A 14,580-nucleotide genomic window follows, 5' to 3' on the forward strand; every position below is an offset into this window, starting at 1 on the left:
AGGTGAGTGATGGCAGGAAGAGCACAGGGTGTTTTGGAGGAGGGGGGGGAGTAGGGGAGGAGGGGGGGGAGTAGGGCGACATATGCTGGGTAGGTCTTCCTGTGACCTCAATTCCCAACTGGCCATTCTCTAACTTAAGTAAACTTCTCCCCCCTCCAATCTGGCTGTGAGGGAAGGAATGAGATTCCATCCATTGATTTTAATATCATTGGGCACTGTGTTTGTACAACTGAACCCAGTCAGTGATGTAGAATGGTGGTGTAGTGTGCGGGCATCAAAAACTAGAATTAAGAGATGGAAATGTTGGGCATGGTGCAATGATATGGATCTTTAGGTTAGCAGTTGGTCATGTAGGAAGAGAGTAAATGTCAGAGATATTGTGAAAATGAGGATTCCCACTTTTGAATGACTTTTTAGTTCAGCTACTCACATACCCTTTCTTTTGTTGATCAAAATTAATTTCAAAACACAACAACTTACAGTTATCCAGGTTTTGACCGGGGTAAAGACTGTAACCAGAAATGGCCCACATGATCTGTTCATTTAAAGCTACAGCTAACGTGATTCTTTATTGAGTAACAAAAGTAAAGGAACAGCACGTGTAACTGCAGGTTAACAAGAGCAGAAGAGGAAATAAAGTAGAGAGAGAAAAGTGATGAGGTGACTCAGAGCTGGGTTTTAAAAGCCTGACAAGCTTTGAGTTCTTTTCTGTTCACCACATCTAAACTGTGCCAACAAATCAACTCCAGTGTAACTGAAGGCCTTGCTCCATATCTCTTGCTTCATCCACATTCTACGAAGGGCTCAGTGTCACACTGACACATTGCTGTAGGCCTACACTTGCTGCCCACTGTTTGTATAGCTTTCATGAACTGGCATCCATCTGCAGCTGTTTAGAACTGCGCTGGTGGTCTGCAGCAATTGACGCGCCAACAGGCACAAGTGCTGGGTTGCATCTGTGGTGAATATGAACGAGAACAATAAAACATGAATTTTCTGCTCGACTAAAGAGCTGCATTTTAATTATGCCTGCATTAGAAAAAAGACTGATTAACTTAATCTGGAATCTACTAACACATCATCAGCAACGAATGCTCGCCTTCTTTTAAATCGGGAACCAGGGCTTGTTTTATTGAAAGGAGACAACTTAAATTAGTGGTAAGTACAAAATATGTTTTATTTAAGAATGATTTCTGATAGAAAATCATGGTATGTTTAATTATAAAACACTTAAAAATGTTGAAATGAAGGATCCTATGATATTGAGGGTGGAAAACATTAAATTCTGCTGCAAATGATCCTATTTAATTTAGTTTAATGAGATGTGATGTACCCTCGTTAAAAGGCCTAATGGAAGATTAAGTAAGGAACAGGCAGTGCAGAATTCTCTTAAAATGGGAATTCTGGAAATGTTTTCTATTACTCTGTCTCCAGTAATGCTGACCTGCTACACCAGAGATCAGAACAAAATAGCTGTGCATCAAGGGTTCCAGACTCCTTAAATTGATTTTCTTTTAACCTTTTCAGTACCAGGTCACTCGAACATTTCACTGCCTCCAATATGTATTTGTTTGTTTGTCTTTGAAATTGGAACACATTGTCACACATTTCAATATATGTACAGCTATCTAGCATGCAACCTGGTGTTGAGAACCTTTTAACTGCAGCTCAGTATACTTGCTTTGTTTTAAAAATGTCTATTAACACACCTTCATCGTCACATACATTTTAAATAGATTTTTTTCAAACTATTAGCAGTTGAACATAGTAGGTAATTTCTTGCCAGACTTCCAGCAAGAATATTGCAATATTCATTGCAAATAATCTCATACTGCTTTTAGTGCCTGTAAGTAGAAAATCCATAAAAGAACAAAAGTAATTCATAATGTTGAATTGTACAAACTGATAGTATAAATGTAACAGTTATATTGGAACAATTACAATGTTTTTGACTAATATGTGTGTTTAGGTAGTTAAAAAGAAAGTAATTTGTGGTTGTAGTTTATGCCACATATAGATTCTGTATTTAATATAGATAAGTGATCTAAATCTTTGATTAGATTGTTATGAAATTATTCAAATTACTCCTAATTAACTTAAACCATTTTTAAAATTTTCCCTGTTCAACTGACTTCTGGGATCATTAATGTTTGATAAAGCCAAGCAACTTTTTTTTTGTTTTAGCTTTCGGTGTAAAACTTACCATGTTATTTAACATATAAATCTCCCAGCTTGATTGTGTAATTGTGTGGGACTCCATCTCTTAATGTTACAGGTGAAGCTTGGGTCTAGACTGCTACAGACAGCGGTATGCAAACTATGTAATCATGAGATTAATCAACAGCAATGGTAGTCAGGGGTTATCCAGAATTTTTATCAATACATCAGCAGGGTGTAATGTCACATGACAGAACAACACATGGCCATTTTCTTGATAGTCAGGGACCACAGTGAAAATGTGTAGGCTGCAGTTTATAGGGTGACTGCATAAACCTTTACAAAGGAGGCCCAGAGCTATTTTCTAGCATTCCTTGCCCCATTTCCAATGATCCTGGCTTCACCAGCATGGATTAAGGCTTCATAATTGTGTTGGTCATGAGCCTATACCTTGCATTTCTGACCTGGCTGGCTCCAATGCAGGAAGAGGAATCTCCTAGTGTCCCACAATTCTCATGGAGTCTGGGCAACCTTTTAAGGCATTGCGATTCATGACCCTTCTGAGATATTGTGAACCATAATTCAAAAGATCTTACTCATGTTCCCTTGCTATATATCTGTTCAGTCACACACTTTGTGCACATCATGCCAAACTATACCCCTTCACCCACACCCCATGTGGTTCCTCATGCATTCCTTGCCAACATATGCCCTCCACTCACTGTTCATGGTCTTTAAGGTACTTTATGCCAACCTGTGTTCCTCTGCCCCCCATTCCCCCATAGGCCTCATACCCCCCATGCCAATCTATGGTGCTTATATTTATCCATTCCACACTCTTTACAGAATATCAATAGCATGAGTGGAAAAGTTTTAAAAACTGGTCATTCATTTATAACTTCCTACTTGAGTTAAAAAAGCTAAATTTGCTACAACCCTATAATATTATCAATTATCCAGACTTCTAAAGTCTCAGTATCAGATACTACAAATACTTGACCCTTTTTTTGTGAAATTAACACATGCAATTGACAGGCTATATCACAGAGAAAAAAGCTGTCAGTCAAACAAAGTTTTCCCTTTGGCATAATCATTTAATTTGGGCATTCAGCAAGAATGCAAAATGCAGCATTTACTGTAGTATTCCAGCTTGTGCAAAGTTTCAGAGCACTGAGGCAAATCTTTTAACCATCTGACTTAGCATCAGCAGCACTGATTGCTGCCTTTGAACTTTTTCTGGAGACATTGGGTCAACATCCAGGTATCACCTGTCCTCTGAATGAAAATTCCATCTCTAGCTCTGTATTTCCTTAAAATAGGAAGATGTACTATTGTTATAGACTGTAACAGGTTGAGATTGAATCTCCTTTTTGTGACCAGTAATGCATTTCAATAAGTTTTATTCTGTGTTCAGCTCACAAATGAAAAATAAGAACAAAGTTTATCTAAATTTTATGAGCAACATCTTGTACATTTGAAGTAACAAAATTGACCCATCAATTTTATTTTACATTACAAGCTTCTTGGAGTTAATTAACATACTATTGAGATTGCTGATATCTCGTGATGCAAAATCAACTATTCTGGAGAAAGGTAGGTATGTTTTTTAGCCTATTTTACTTTAGTTTATGGAGATAACAAAATTGGAATTAAGAACCAAATAAATTGAAAACAAATATGCCCAGTTTAGCTGGCTAATTAGTTGTCTGGCCAACACACAGCAACAATATACATTGCACAAAATGGTTGCCTGGATTGCTGCCAGTGTTGCAGCCGAGTGTAAGAGTCCAGTTACTGAGACTGTTTGGCTTGTTTCCTCTGCAAAATGAGAACAGTTTTCAGATCTTGGAAGAAGATATCCCTTAAACAATTGGTTTCAAATAAGTTTAAAACAGAAAAATGTATATGAATATGATTTGAGTCTCTATTTCAAGTAGCAATCAAGAGTATTTAGGATAATATTTAGCTCACATGTTCTCCTGAACGATCAAGAAATGTGGTCCTATAGTCTGTTTCAGTTTGTAATTTTAAATGTGCATTTTTTTAAGAATTTAGGATTGCTAAAACAAAGAAGTGATACAAAACAGAACACCTTAAAGTTTGGATGAAGGCTAATTTAATGATAATCAACCTGCTATCAAGAGAGGTATGCACACATGGCCAGTGTATTTAGTTTGCTCTTAATCCTGGCTGTGGGTAGCTTCAACCCTCTAGTGGTCACTTCAGGCCAATACAGGACTATGGAAAGTACTTTGTCAGCTTTACCTTTGACACTTTGAGTGTTAGATTTTTCTTTTTGTTTTGCACTTGCTCTTCTGACATTATTCTCACATCGGTTATTCTTCCTTAACTTGATGAGGTTCATATCTAAACTCCTCCTCAACGTCGAGGTTAGAATCACTGGCAAAATTCAGACTCTGGTTAGGGTTTCCTGTGCACAAAGGGTTATAAAAATGACAATTAAATTGGCATCCTTTTTTTTCACAATTTCAAGTGGTTTTTTTTTTCACTACAAGGAGGAGATGAAGTCCAAATCAGTAATAGCTCCTGTCAATTTTCTTCTATAGGATTTATCTCTAAGTAAGTTTGACAGTGAGGCAGGGAGAAAGAGGCAGACTTTGAATTTGACAGTTTGCCAATGTTAGGAAATGTACAGGGCAGCCAGTCCCTTCAGACAGCTGCAACATTTCATGGCGTCATGTCAACGAATTTCCACAGGCCATACTGCCAGAGACCACAAGATGGTTTCGAACAACGGTTCAGTTCATGATATTTTTGTTTTATAAAAAATGAACTATTGCTGAGTGGGCAGTATGTACTGAATTAACAGATTAATGAAAATGCTTCACTTGCATAAGATTTGATTGCTCCTTCATGCAAAATTGCTTGCAGATTGAAAAACAGTACGATATGTTTCACGCTCTCCGACTCATTTCTATATTAGCACTTGTCAGTGCAACTATTAAACAAAGCTGGTGGAGAAATTTAATTACAAAACCATTTATTTTATTGGAATGAAAATAAATGAAAGCTACCTCAAATGCATTAGGTGGGTATAAAACATGCTCTTCGGATAACACCCAAGGGTAGTGAGACTGCTGTCAGAATAATGTTCCTTTCATGTGCAGGAGGAACCAATATTAGAAACAGCTGCTTTAAAGTCACTCTTTATTTAAGTTCAATTATAAATTAAAGAACAACCACTTTAATGAAGGGGCTATTTATATTTGAAGTTATTCAGCTGTGGTGTTCAATCCTGGCTTCTTCTTTCAATCAAGTATATTAAAAAAAACTGCCAGTGTTTGCCTGTAAGTGTCTGAGTAGGCTTAATGGACGGCTCAGTGCTAGAGCTGTGTTCTTCAGATGGGGCCATTTCTGTTGATGCTGAGTATGTTCTGCTCTCTTATCTCATCCATCTAAAGTCATATATAAAAAGTAGTTGAGAGGAGGTTTTTTTTAATCATGTCAGTAGTCTTTCAGTAGCATATGGCAAAAAAGCGAAGAGACTCCTTTTTAAAAGGAAATAAAAACTGTGCGCTGGTACAGGAGCAGCCTTCAAAGGTTCTTTTTTTTTTAAAAAAATGGCATGTTGCAATGCTCCAGCAGAGTATTTTGCCAATTGTGAAACTAAAAGTAGTTTTAACAGTCACAAAACAGATAAATGCAAACAGTTTATATTTTATCAATAAATTGCATTTAGAAAAATTAGGTGTGCTAGCACAAATTTGGCTGTGTTTTGATGTTATGCTTTGATGTTGTGTTTTAATAACAAAAGCTGAAACTTTACTCCCTAGTCCCATAACTAGCAAAGATCTAGTCACGTTTTGAGTAATATATACAATAATATGCTAGCAAATTACTATTGCTTATATATTGTAGTTGAATGCTTGTCGTTTATAAAAATTAGTTTGTCTTGTATTTTGTCAGACCTTGTCCCATTTAACAAAACAGACAACACCTGCATCAAAAATAGTGGACAAAAGAACACCAGTTCTAAAAGTTTACTCTTTTCTTTGAAACTAGCACAAGTCCTATTGGGCACATAAGTTTGGAAAACAAAATGACGTGGTTCAATGGATTCCCCCAGGTCATCAAAGCATAAATACAAGGCAGGAAAGGCCCATTGCTTTCCTCCCACAACACATTTCTCTCAGACTGGTCAACTCTATCGACCTGAGCCGCCCAACAAATCTGCAGGGATTTGGGCTGCCACATCCAACACATCTGAAGATATCAGTAAATTGTCAATTTAGCACAGTGCAAGATGTGAAGACTTCAGAGAGACTGCAGGAAAGATTTATGGGAATGGCTCCAGGGATGAGGGACACCAGTCATGTGAGTGGACTGGAAAAGCCGTGCTTGTACTCCTTAGAAAAGAGAATTTTTAATAGATCTGTTCAAAATCATGAGGGATTTAGAAAGAATAAATAACGTGGGACTTTTCTCATTGCAGATTGGTCAGGAACCAGAGGACATCAATTTAAAATGCTTGACAAAGGAGCCATTGGTGAGAATAAATCTTTTTTACGTAGTGAGTGGTCAGGATCTGAAATGCACTGTCTGAGAGTCTGTTGGAAGCAGATGCAATCATGGCTTTCAAAAGAAATAGGATAAGCATCTGAAGAGAAAAAAAATTTGCAGGCTGTGGGAAGACTGGAAAGCTGTTTTCCTTGAGGCTCTGCAGAGCACAGAACTAGAATCCTGGCCTTTTGTCGCATCCATCATTGACATGGACTTGATTTTAGGGCACAAGATTCAGAAGTTCTCGGGTGATACAAAATTGGTTGTGTGATCAATAATGAAGAAGAAAGCATGGAAATGGGTGACTGACTGTGTGGAGTTTGCACATTCTCCCCGTGTCTGTGTGGGTTTTACTCCAGGTGCTCTGGTTTCCTCCCACAGTCCAAAAATGTGCAGGTTAGGTGAATTGGCCACGCTAAATTGCCCGTAGTGTTAGGTGCAGGGGTAAATGTAGGGGAATGGGACCAGCTTCGGCGGGTCGATGTGGACTTGTTGGGCCGAAGGGCCTGTTTCCACACTGTAAGTAATCTAATGTAAGTAATCTAATCTAAGTAAAACAGTCACAAATGGAGTTCAATCCAGGTGAGGTGAAAACTTGTGGAAGGGAAGGGAATATGCAATACCTGAAAGGATCCTGAGATGTATAAAGCAACAGGAGGCTTTTAGACTGAATGTTCATAGATTCCAGAAGGTGGTTGAAATGGTAGAAAAGACCATTAGGAAGAGACATGGGATAATTGTCATTGTGAGCTCAGCCACAAGGTTATATTGGAACTTCATAAACACTAGTTAGGCCACAATTAGAGTATTGCATGCAGTTCTGGTCTGAAGACTATAGGAAAGTTGTAACAAAATCAGGTGTTGGAAAAACTCTAAGCTTGCCAGCATCTATAGAAAGGAAAACAGAGTTAACGTTTCAAGTCCAGTAACTTTTCATCAGAACAGAAAAGGTATACTTGCACTAGAGGGATCAGAGATTTCTGAAGATGTTGCCTACACTGGAGAATTTCACCTATGGGGTGAGGCTTGGTTTATTTTAGAACAGAGGAGATTGATTGGACTCTAAATAGTAATGTATAAAATTGTGAGGAGTCATAAGAACTAGGAGCAGGAGTGGGCAGTCTGGCCCTTCAAGCCTGCTTCGCCATTCAATAAGATCATGATTGATCTTTTCGTGGCCTCAGCTCCATTCAGCCCACCCCACCCCACCATATCCCTTAATTCCTTTATTGTTCAAACAAAATCTACCTTATCTTTAAAAACATTTACTGAAGTAGCATCAACTACTTCACTGGGCAAGGAATTTCATAGATTTACAACCCTCTGGGTGAAGAAGTTCCTTCTCAATTCAGTCCTAAATCTACTCCCTCTAATCTTGAGGCAATGCTCTCTTGTCCTAGTTTCACCTGCCAGTGAAAACGTCCTCACTATGCCTATCTTATCTATTCACTTCATAATTTTATATGGTTCCATAATATCCCCCCTCATTCTTTTAAATTCCAATGAATATAGTCCCAGTCTACTCAGCCTTTCCTCATAAGCCAAACCCCTCAACTCTGAAATCAATGTAGTAAATCTCCTCTGCACCCCCTCTAGTGCCAGTACATCCTTTCTCAAGTAAGGAGACCAAAACTGCACACAGTATTCAAAGTGTGGCCTCACCAGCGCTGTACACAGCTGCAACATAACCTCCCCTCTTTTAAACTCAAATCTCTTTAGCAATGAAGGACAACATTCCATTTACCTTCCTAATTACCTGTTGTACCTGCAGACCAACCTTCTGTGATTCATGCTCAAGGACACCCAGGTCCCTCTGCACAGCAGCATGTTGCAACTTTTTACCATTCAAATAATAGACCTTTTTACTTTTACTCCTACCAAAATGGATGACTTCACATGTATTAACATTGTATTCTCTCTGTCAGAACTTTGCCCATTCACTTAAAGTATCTATGTTCCTGCAAATTTTCAGAGTCCTCTTCACACTTCGCTCTCCCACTGATCTTAATGTCATCCACAAACTTTGACACACTACACTTGGTCCCCAACTCAAATCATCTCTGTAAATTGTGAATAATTGCAGTCCCAACACTGATCCCTGAGGAGGCACATCATTAGTCACTGATTGCCAACAGAATAGCATTCATTTGGTCATTTTCTATCTAGATGCCTTGCTATTTCTTCCTTGATAGTAGGCTCAAGCATCTTCCCCACTACAGAGGTTAAGCTAACCGGTCTATAATTCCCCATTTTCTGTCTCCCACCCTTTTTAAACAGTGACATCACATTTGCTGCTTTCTAATCTGCTAGAATCTTGGTAATGTTGATAGAAAGGCCTTATCCCTTTGGTAGAGGAGTCTATAACTAGGGAACATGGTTGAGGATATGAAGTAGGATATTTAGAGCATATCTGATGGAAGTGTTTTGCCCAGAGTATATAGCATGTCTGAAACTCACTACCTAAAAGATTGGTAGATTCAGGAATCCTCATTACAGTCAAAAGTACTTGAAAACGTATTTGTAACGTCGTAACTTACAAAGCTGTATACCAAAAGCTGGAAAGTGAGTTTCGATTGGATGTGTCCTTGTCAACAAGACATTCTAAAATGGGATGAATGGCCTCTGTTATGATTTTTTAAAATTCAATGAAAGGGATGAGCTTAGTCGTTCTTGCAGAGAATCAGCATCAGCACAAGTGGTTGAATGGTTTGAATGAATAAATGTATAAATGAATGGATGATTTTATTGTCACATATATCTAGGAAGATATAGTGAAAGGTGTTTTGTCACCCCAATCCAGTGAGTTACAATAAGAATAAAAAGAAATTACCTGAATAGAGTCCATCTTCTGTTCCAATTGGTTCTCAAGCAAGGCTCCAGCGCTTCTGAAGGGTCTCTGTGAGGTGTTCCAGGCCACAGTGTCCCTGTTCTGGATACAGCAACAATACACCAATGCCCCAGGAGAACCTGGCTCCCTTCTGCTGCCGCCTCATCAACACCACCAAGACACTCTGCTCTGGGCATACCACTGCCAGGAGTCGCTACTCCAGGCACTGCCACCATCGCAGCCAATGCCTTCTAGTTTCCTTCTGGTGCTAGATCCATTCTATTAATCTCTCAATTTCTAGCACTTCAACCTGCATTAGATAAGCCTTTTGTGTTATAGAGCAAACCATTCAAAGTCAGAAGTCATACTGGTGAGCAAACAGTTAGCATTGAAATCAATATTGACAATAATAGTGGTTACATACTTTACACTTTCATGTGATAGTCCTTTGTAGTTTTAGTGAAGGGATTAACCCATTAAAAATAAACCAGCAAAGTCACTGAATAACTAATGTGATCAATTTATGTTTTAAAGCAAAAAACAACAAACTGTCTTTTTAAGTTGAAGATGCTCTTGTTATAACAGTAGTTCATCAATACAACGATATTTTTGTCCTTACAAATGGAGCATACATTGAGAGAATATAATGAGAAAGCTATAGCCTTCATTAACAGTAAGTTGATTCAAACTCTGTCTGCATTTATCAGGTTTTTGTTGTACTTCGAGGACTTCCACAGTATTATGTTACTGGAGGAGGACTGGCAAGAGCACAAAAGGATGGACTTGGTGAAATGGCACATGTTGTGCAGCATAATGCCCACTACACTACTACACAGCAGGTCTCCAGTAACAGGTATAGTTAACCTGTCTAAACAATCTGATTGTTAGCAGTAAAACATTGATCGAGCTATCTTCTGGACAATATTTACCATCTGAAATCACTGCCAACGGCTGTCAAAGTCAGTATGGCCTTTCAATTTTATTCTGAGTTCTTTTCTTGGCTTGAGCCTGGTCACTGAACCCAACTGAAGTTTAGAACGTATCACTGTTTTCTAACGACTGAATGAAGTTACAAAATATCATTCAGCAGTTGCAACTGCATCAATGTCCTTGACCAATAACAGCAATGTAACAAAGTAACATAATTCCTCAGATGTGATATTTTCAAAACCAAAAGATCTTTGATTCACTCCATATTGTTAGTTGAGTCTCAATGCACAATATTGTGCCTTCCTGGTCCTTATGCACTTCTTAAGATCTCAACTGGACATGGCCTGCATCGATCCAAATTTTTTATTCCTCTCTGACCACAGGAGAGGTTCCAAAGTACTGGAGGACAGCTAATCTAGATCCACTTTTCAAGAAAGATGTTAGGGATAAACCAGGGCCTAAGAAACAGATGAATGAGTCTCACATCAGTGGTCAGGAAACTGCTGCAGAAAATTCTGAAGGAGAGAATTGATCTCCACTTGGACAAGTAATGTTTGATCAAGATAGGGAGCATGGCTTTTATCAGATGGAGGTCATGCCTAACAAATTTGATAACCAGGTGTGCTGATGAGGGTAGTGCAGTTGATGTAGTTTATATGGTTTTCGTAAAAATCTTTGACGAAATCCCACGTGGGAGACTGATACACAAGGTAAAAGCTCATGGTATCCATTTAACAGGTTGGATCCAAATTGGTTGAGTGGTAGGAGACAGAAGTGGTGAGAGAAGGCTATATGTGTGACTGGAGACCAGTGTTCAGTTGCATACAACAGGGATTATTGTTGGGACCTTTATTGTACATGATATACTTATATGAGAAAGCTATATATATATGAGAAAGTAAAGTCATATTAAATAAGTTTGTTGATGACACAATGATTGGCCGCATGGTTAATAGTGAGGAAGTAGTTATTAGTCTTCAGGACGAGACAGACCGATTGGTCAAATGGGAAGATCAGTGGCAGATGGAATTTAACCCTGGAAAGCGTAAGGTGATGCACTTTGGTAGAAGTAACAAGACAAGGGTGTCATCAGTGACTAGCAGGACACTAGAAGGCTCAGAGGAACAGAGATATTGAGATGCTTGTCCACATATCCCTGAAGGTGGCAGGACAAGTTAATAGTGTGCTTAAGAAGCTATACAGACACTTGCATTCATTAGTCATGGGATACATTATAAGAGCATGGAGGTTATTATTGGAGCTGTACAAAATTTTGGTTATGCCACAACTAGAGCACTATGTGCAGTTCTGGTCTCCAGGAAGGATGTGATTGCACCTGACAGGGTGCAAAGGAGATTCACCAGTACGTTGCCTGGGTTGGAGCATTTTAGCTATGGAGAGAAGCTGGATAGGCTCGGATTGTTTTCTTTAGACCAGAGAAGGCTGAGGAGGGACCTGATTAGGGTTATATGATTACGAGGGACATGGACAGAGTGGACAGCAAGCATTTGTTCACCTTAGATCAATAAAGGAGTGCATAATTTTAAGGTGAAGAGAGAAGGTGATTTGAGGAAATCATTTTCCACCCAGCGGGTGGGATGTTTAAAAAGTAAATGGATGAGTACACAGTTAGAAAGTCTTAACATTCGAGGCTATAGGCCAAGTGGATGAATGTAGGTAGATTGACATAGACTGAATTGGCCGAAGGGCTTCTTCTGTGCTATATGAGTCTCTGATTATGACCAGCACATAACCATGCATTTGGCTTCCCAAATTTTTTCACAATGATCATGGGCAGCTTCCATACCCTACTTATCACAGCCTTGATTGAAGCCTCATTCGTTTGCTACAACTGCTCAGGAATGATATCGCTAATAAATGTTATGTTTCTGATATTCCTCACACAGGTTGATTGGACTCAGCTCAAATGGATCCAGCAGTGCCAGATGCTATTGTCACATTAATACAAAGACAGCGTAGCTACAGAATATTGAAGAGATTCAAAGGTATAAGCAAACCCAGGAACAACAGCAATCCCCATTAGATGCCAAACACTATCCATATGGAGAAAGAACAGCAGACTCATCCCCTCAGGATGCAGAGGAGGTTTAGAAGACTGAGAATGTCGAGATCTTGCTGTCATTTCCTTCAGATGAGCGAAGGAGAGTGCAGGCACAGACGGAGGTTGTCCCAGGACAACATAACACTGTGATGTTGTCTGCTGGTGCATGCCTTGTGTTCTGAAGGATTTAGTGGCTAACCGAGCCCAGTGACCATCAGGGTGAGAGCAGCCCTTAACTTTCATGCATTTGGCTCATTCTGAGCATCAAATGGGAACCTGTGTAGAATCTCCCAATCCTCATCCTTAAGGATGTTATGAATATAATTAGTGCAAGATTAGACTGCTTAATCTTATTTCCCCATGGCAAGGTCAGTGCTACAGCCTGGGCAGTGGGATTTGCAAACAGCACTGTCTTCCCCAAGTGCAAACTGTATACATTGTATACATGATGCATTGAAAATATGATATTATAGCACTGCTGAACTCATGAACAGAAGTGGGTTCCACTTGATCAATGCCCTATCCACCTGTGATCATCACAGCAACATCTTAGTGGTCTGTGCTGGCTATCCTAGAAGCTGTCAGGTGCCAATATCCTTGATCATCCTGAATATGTTTTTAAAACAATTTTCCTTCAATCTTCATAATATTTCTTCATGACTCTTCTTTGAGAATCCTGACTGGGAATTCCAAAACTGGAGGTCGGCACCCTAGGTGGGGTCACAAACTGAAAATGCAGGGATCACTGAAGCAGCAATGAACTTCATCTCCCTTCCTCCTCTTTTACAGGTCTTTTCTCATCCCTCTCCGTCCCCACCTTGCTTTGATGGGCACTCCCTTTGTCTACCCCACTTCTGTTTTCAGTGAGGGGCTACAACAATTTTCAAGTCTCAAAATGGGTTTATTGTGGGAAGGGATTTGGGAATCTCTGTTCTATGTCTTTACAGGCCACAGAATATTCCTGTTCATCAGATGCTGCCTGACCAGCTGTTCTTTTCTAGCACCACACTCTTCAATTCTGATCTCCAGCATCCACAGTCCTCATTTTCTCCTAATAGACTTGAGCCTGGTGGGGAAAGCAAGCAATGAACCTTTCTTGTTCCTTACTAAAGCCAAATCAATTATGTCCTTGAAACCCGCAAGGAATCCTCTTCCTTCGAGACTATCACCCCTCCTCCTTTTCTTCTTTTCTGTCTGCCCTGAACAGTCTTTAACTAGGAATATTTAACTCCTGTTCTGCCCTTCTTTCAACCAGATATCTGTCATCACCAGCACATCATAGTTCCATGTGGCAAATCATGCCTGTGACTCATCAATTTGATTTATTATACTTTCACATGCAGCATAACTCTGATTTAGAATGCTTTAAGTTCTCCCTTACTCTGACTCCAGCAATTAAATTTATGTTCTCCATTCTAGTCCCAACTATCTCCAAGTATTTTGTGTATCCTGATATTCCTTTCTAATCTTCTTTTCTGGTTCAAACACTCCTGAAAAGTTGATTTAAAACTTCCCAACAGTAATAGCAAACCACCCTACAAGGAACTCAGTGCTGGTACAGAACAGGTGCAAACCCTTTGGTTTGTACAGGTGACATCTCCCAGTATCTCAGGGATTTGAAACCTTCCATCCTGCAACATTTGAAACCATCCTTCAGCCATGCATTCATCTCTCTAGAGGTCCTATTTCTGTACTCATTTGATTAGATTAGATTACTTAGTGTGGAAACAGGCCCTTCGGCTCAACAAGTCCACACCGCCCCACCGAAGCGCAACCCACCCATACCCCTACCTTTACCCCTTACCTAACACTACGGGCATTTAGCATGGCCAGTTCACCTGACCTGCACATCTTTGGACTGTGGGAGGAAACCAGAGCACCCAGAGGAAACCCACGGGGAGAACGTGCAAACTCCACACAGTCAGTCACCTGAGGCGGGAATTGAACCCGGGTCTCTGGTGCTGTGAGGCAGCAGTGCTAACCACTGTGCCACCGTGCTGCCCACATTTGTACATGTTAGTGGGAATAATTCAGTAATTACTACATTTGAAGTCCTCCCTGCTAAATTTCTACCCTGCTTCCT

General features: G+C 39.7%; 1 long non-coding RNA gene across 1 annotated transcript; it reads right to left on the reverse strand.

Annotated features, from left to right (window-relative positions):
* Positions 1-503: 503 nt before the first annotated feature.
* Positions 504-5,305, reverse strand: LOC122552743. Its single transcript, XR_006312476.1, has 3 exons — positions 5,193-5,305; positions 4,423-4,588; positions 504-956 (listed from the first exon to the last, which is right to left on the reverse strand). It is a non-coding gene; the product is annotated as an uncharacterized LOC122552743 (long non-coding RNA).
* Between the last annotated feature and the right edge of the window lie 9,275 nt (positions 5,306-14,580).

This window comes from Chiloscyllium plagiosum, chromosome 9 (genome assembly GCF_004010195.1).
Source record: "Chiloscyllium plagiosum isolate BGI_BamShark_2017 chromosome 9, ASM401019v2, whole genome shotgun sequence".
Taxonomy (NCBI): domain Eukaryota; kingdom Metazoa; phylum Chordata; class Chondrichthyes; order Orectolobiformes; family Hemiscylliidae; genus Chiloscyllium; species Chiloscyllium plagiosum.